The following is a 6,000-nucleotide window of genomic DNA, read 5'->3' on the forward strand; positions in this document are numbered from 1 at the left end:
GGTCGATTGGATGGAAAATGCGGTTCCAATAAACACGGCAAGATCATTCACCACCGAGAATGAATATATGATCTATGGGGAAAAGCGTTTGATACAGTGTCAAAATTATTATTGGCAAAAAGGAATAAGAAAATATGATTCTAAAGCATTACGAGAGATAAAAAGAGAAAGGACAGGGAGGCTGCTATCTGGTGTGTATTCCATTTGAGAAAAAAATCTATAGGATAAATCAGGCGAACCTCGTAATTACAAATCTCTACACTGGGGTGAGAGACATAGGAGTTCCTGAGTCACCAGAGGTCCAAAGAAGAGACCGTTACATAGAGAAGCACATCTTATATATACCAACATGTGGGGGACTCCTCACTGGGAGAAGAGACTAATAACAAGTAATCATTAGAAGCTTTTTGAAAAGCAAGAGACCTAAGTGCAAGAATCAAGAGGTACAGCGTAAGTGATTGACAACGGTATTTCACACTCCTACTCTGTACGAGTAAAAGTTCTAATCAGGTTATAATTTTGTTCATAGGGAGGGAGAACAGGATTATCTTGAATGCACATGTATGACAATACATACATACATATATATATATATATATATATATATATATATATATATATATATATATATATATATATATATATATATATATATATATATCCTGATCCTCAGTCACCAGAAAGAAGAGTAACAATGACCTAGAAGTAGCAGGATGGGGAATGGAAGCTCTCTGCCTTATCATGCCACACGTAATTGCATTTGAGAATGACTATTCCTCTCTATCATACACTTACATACATACATATAGATTCATAAAGTGCACACACACCCATTACTTATAAACGAACGTTTCATTTTCTTTCCTCATAAAAAAATCTGGCAAAAAACATCACAATCGAGTTTCAACTTGGAGGAAAATGTAACCAATGCATTACCCTTACAGGAATACAAAGAAAGAGTATTTCCAGGTTGACTGGAATATGGGAGTAAGTTGCTATCTGCAAAATCTATAGCATTGATGGGCCTTGTTAATGAGACTCCCTAGCACTACATATGGCATGAACTTGTGCCAAGGATGAGGCGGGACAGGGTTTGTCCATTGTTAAAAGCTGGAGGTCATGAATGCTGCCGACCTACTTCCTCTTTACTCTCCTTCCTTTAAAGTCTACATTCTCAAGCTTAGAGTAATCTTACTGCCTCCCTTCCTGATTTTCCAAAATGAAAGATCTCATCTGGTTAAAGCTGGCGTTACCCTCGTCCGCTGACTAGTTATCCTTTCTTAAACACTCCCAATTGTTCAATTAAAATTTAATTTAAATTCAAAGGGCAAAATCATAAGAACACTCATCCTCAATTATTGCCACCAGCAAGATTTGTTGATTTCCTGAACATCCCATTAAAACCTCCTAAATGAGAATATCAAAACTGCAAATATTGCAGCGAATGAAGAGGTCCCTTAAGCCATCAACAATCCCTAATCAAACCAAACAATTAAGATGGAGGGTGGATAGGTTTTCCAGATGAACAGACGCTGTAATTAGGATGATGGGGCATGATAACCAAAGAACATGAGTTGTTTTACGGCATGTCCGCTTGAAAATTTATCTAAAGGAGCATTTCGGGTAGAACCTTAGAGCAATAACAGCCCACGCGAACATAACCATAGAAAAAAAAACATACAATGACGGTATACACGCTGCAAATACAACCATATAACTCACTTAATAGCAATAACCACACACTTCCACATAGCAACACTATTAATAAAAAAACATCTTATAAAAACAAGGGACAGCACTCACACATACACAAAATATTTCAGTAATATAAAAAACACATACTATATAGTTTACACATAAGTAACATGTTGAAAATTCATCAATAAAATAATCCAACCTAAAAATTATGTTAAAATGGGAAACAAAGTATATAAAACAGGAAGTGTCACAAACAGACAGTAAGAGAATATCGTTACATGTAGAACAAAAATACTAGATACAGTATAATAATCAGTATATATCATAAACCTAACAATATCAAATCAAGTGAAGTAATGGGTACTTAAACGTTAAGAACTAAGTCATCACATTTGGTAATCATCATCATCATCTCCGTAGGAAATAATAATGAAAAAGATATATTGTGTAACCGAGACATGGCACCAAAAAGGAGCTCTACCTATCTGTCATGCATTATGGGGCAGATGGGAGCTGCCATGTCCAAAAAAAAAAAAAAAAAAAAATGGCCCTTTGGCCCAGCAACCCTCTAGAGTTTAAATAACAAATAATAAGAGAAAAAATATATATCTCAAACCTTGCATTTCCTGGAATCTTAATTCATTAAAAAGCAAATGAGAACACTTCTGGAGAAACATACGAAAATATATAAACAATATACTTCTACACAACTCATACATGCAATCCAAAGTTCTGTGCATATGTATATAGTGCTTATTTATAAACATGAATATCCAGCAAACATGCACGAAATTTGACACAAACACGACATGCACTACCACAATTTTTGCAGAGTCAAGTTATGCTACACACAATATATTCGTGCCACCGTAACCAACACCAGGAGTTGCAAAACATGAAACCATAAAGGTAAATACTCAAACTAAACAAAGACTAAAGAAAAAATTTAAAGGGACAAATTAACTTTGAGGGCGCGGACTGGGCAAGAAAAATCTGGCGGGAGGCGGCAACCATACCTAACGCTGTTTCCCTCAAACCGATAGACAAGCCAACTACATCCACTTCAATCTCTACCATGTTGGAGTCGTTCAATACACCAGTTTGTTAACAGAAATTCTTAAAAAAAGTTGAAAGTGGAAGTAATAGTCAGTACTGTTTATCCGCATATGTCTACACAAAATACATAAGCCTAGTAACTGAAAGACAGCAAGAAAAGAGTACACTGAAGAAACCAAACATTTTGTTCCTTCGCCAATTTCTTTCCGAAAGTCAACTTTAACCAGCCAGTAGAATTAAAAGGATAGAATGCCCTCCAGACACTCATACGACTCTTTCCAAAACTGTTCTTGCCATTTTGTACTGAAACAAAAGAGGTATGAAACACTGACGGTCCTCAGACAAACTCTTGAAGGATGGATGGTTCGACTCAGTTGGAAATGATGAAGAACGACAACTAGTTGGAATTAAAGGTCTTATTTAGGTCCCGCCTCAAAACCGCTCTCGAACTATACGGCTAAACTTTGGCACAGTCATGGCTTAAAACGGAGGATCTAAAAAAACAACTTCACAACACACTCTACATTTTAACAACCAGACACCGGCAACAACCTTTGATGTGAGGTACAGGTCCCATCGAAAATGAAATCTGAAATACAGATGACAAGCTTTTCTTTTTTTCTTTCATGAGCGTTCTGTCATGAGAAACTTCAAAGGATATATATATAAACAATAAAAATACATGTAAATCAATCCATGTAATGTGTATCCAGTTATCTATACTCCTAGTAAGATTTACCAAAAAAAAAAACCGCTCATTTTCAAGGAGGGAGGGGGGAGAAGAACCGAAGCGGTAGGGGTCAAGAAAAGAAAATTGATTTAACCAACAAGAGGACAGACGCCAACGCCAAAAAAATGAGATAAAATAAAATACGAGCATGGCTTGGTTAAAAAAACTCTACTTCTTCCTCTCCCCAACCTATGCAAAATTTGACAAGCATTTACAAATAAAGAGGCAACAGAAATAGTGTAACAAAGAAGTCTAACTTCTGAACATCTCAGCACCAAACAATACCACTCCTGACATTGAGATGTTGCGCTGGTCACAATCTGTTCTTTAGAATTTTTTTTTCTCTTACCCAATTATTTAAAGCTGAAGCTAAACATGAATTTCAAATTCTATCTTTTTAAAATCATTCTTTTACAACAGCATGTCAACTTCAAGAACAGCGCCTAATTGGCCCTAGGACATATCTGCTTATCCCTCTGTTCTACATTAAGGATGAATGATTTGGTTACTTTAATTTTTGGTATAAAATATCAACTATTGGGCTTTTTTTATAGATAAGAATAACATAACCCGAAGAAAAAAATGCCAATAAGTAAAGGCAAAGGACAAAGAGAAATGTTTTGAATAAATACTTCGTGAAATTCAAAAGAATTTCTAGCGAGTGTTTAATTCAGTTGAATCAATCAATCATAAAATAATAAACAACGTTGAATTTTACAACCAACAGAACGGAAAACCTCCTTCAGACTCCCTTCGAGAGAACTAACCCTCACAGTAGATAAATTCACAGATTATGGCAAAGACAACCTAGAAACCAAGTTTTTCAAAGTTAATCAGGGTCTCCTTTTAATGTTCCTGAGGTAGGGACTAATTGGGATTATGTCAGGAGTAGTATTTCAAGAAAAGGTGAAGAATGCTACACAATGAAAAGAATATAACCATCATGCTTGTCGTGCACTACAGAAAAAAAAAAAAAAATATGCGTTCTTGGACACACCGGAATCTTTCTACATTTAAGAAATGATCACAATGATTGGTAGACATTATCACAAGCACGTGGGAAATGAATGACCAGCTTCAAACCTTATGCGACAACAAATAAAAGTTAAGATAAGTTTTAGTCATGAAGTTAGTGACTTATAAAGCAATGGGCAGATTTCACAAAAATCAGAGAAAAAAAAAGTTCAGTCTTAAGTTACATTCTAGCTAATTTATAAAAGAAAAATCAAAGTATCTTATGTAATACCGCCTCGTTTAAGATGACAATTTACTTTTTTGTGCATAACTCGAATGAAACTGGTCACTAACTGGGAATAACAGAGGGGGGCGGAAGTGTCATCAACAGGCGGGTATTCTGCAATGATGGACGCCTATGAACCCACCCGTGGAATGACACCCGCCCGCGCCCACTAAGTCACCTGAAGATCACCGTCATACACATTAAATACAAACCAAACATCATCATTGACTCAAGCGGGAAAAAAAGGGAGGGATGATGTACTTAATCTAAGCCCTGGACACTTAAACACTTTATAAATAGGCAGATGAAAAACTATATAAAAAAATAAACGTCCAGAACTATGAAAATCGTGAATGAAGACAATTAAAAATTTGACAAGCTGCTTCCTCAACTGAATTAATCTAAGAGGCCTCATGCGACGAGGGGAGATAAAAAGGCAACGGATGAATGACGGTGATCCTCGGCGACATGTCTTGTACATGTATGGCACACAAGTCATCACACTGAGATCATCGTACAATTAAGTACAACATTAAAAAACAGGCTCTGGGGCCGTTGAAGGGCTCATGGGAATGAACCCAACAAATCATAAGGTTTATCAATATTTTGCTCTAAACGTTAATTATTAATAAGCCTACTTTCAAAGGCCGATAGCTCTTAAAACTTATAAATATATCTATAATGTTTATTATGGAAGGCATCCGTTTCAAATTATAACGTTAAGGATTAAGTGTTAGAGCCTTCCACCTGGGAGAACAGGAATTCACCCATTGTCCTAGAGCATTAATGAAGCTAGGACGAAAAGAGGTTAAATTAATGAAAAATAGCTGCACCATTAACTATTATATTAGACTGCTTTAAAAATCTGGTGCCTTTGAACCTCCAACGCTAAATTTCTAATGCCACTCCAAAGGTGGCAATCCTATTTCAAGTAGGCTCTTTATGGTGTTACCATACGCCTAACAATAAAAAAAAAAAAAAAAAAAACTATCTCTCGAAAAACATCCATAATCAGTTCCCGAGCCCTTCAGTCCCCGACACGAGTGCGGCTGTCCTGGCGGACAGTAAGTGGTGCAAGTGGGTAGGTGAGTGGAAGGTGCCCCTCGCCTCTACCAGCACCACCGCCGCCGCCACCGTCTGCCCCGATGGATTTTGCAAACCTGCCGCAGCTCTGTCACCGTCTGCAACACGCACCACCAACCAATTTCCTCTCGATTGGACATCCACGGATGGTCGAAGTGGGCGTTTTTAAAGCGCCGGATGTCCAAAGTAGTCA

At 36.9% G+C, this 6,000-nt stretch overlaps 1 protein-coding gene across 3 annotated transcripts in view; it reads right to left on the reverse strand.

The window, feature by feature from the left end:
• bs (blistered) overlaps window positions 1-6,000 on the reverse strand; it is a 569,070-nt gene that overhangs the window by 537,142 nt on the left and 25,928 nt on the right. The gene's annotated exons all lie outside the window — the stretch shown is intronic.

Source organism: Palaemon carinicauda, chromosome 1, assembly GCF_036898095.1.
Source record: "Palaemon carinicauda isolate YSFRI2023 chromosome 1, ASM3689809v2, whole genome shotgun sequence".
In the NCBI taxonomy this organism is placed as follows: Eukaryota; Metazoa; Arthropoda; class Malacostraca; order Decapoda; family Palaemonidae; genus Palaemon; species Palaemon carinicauda.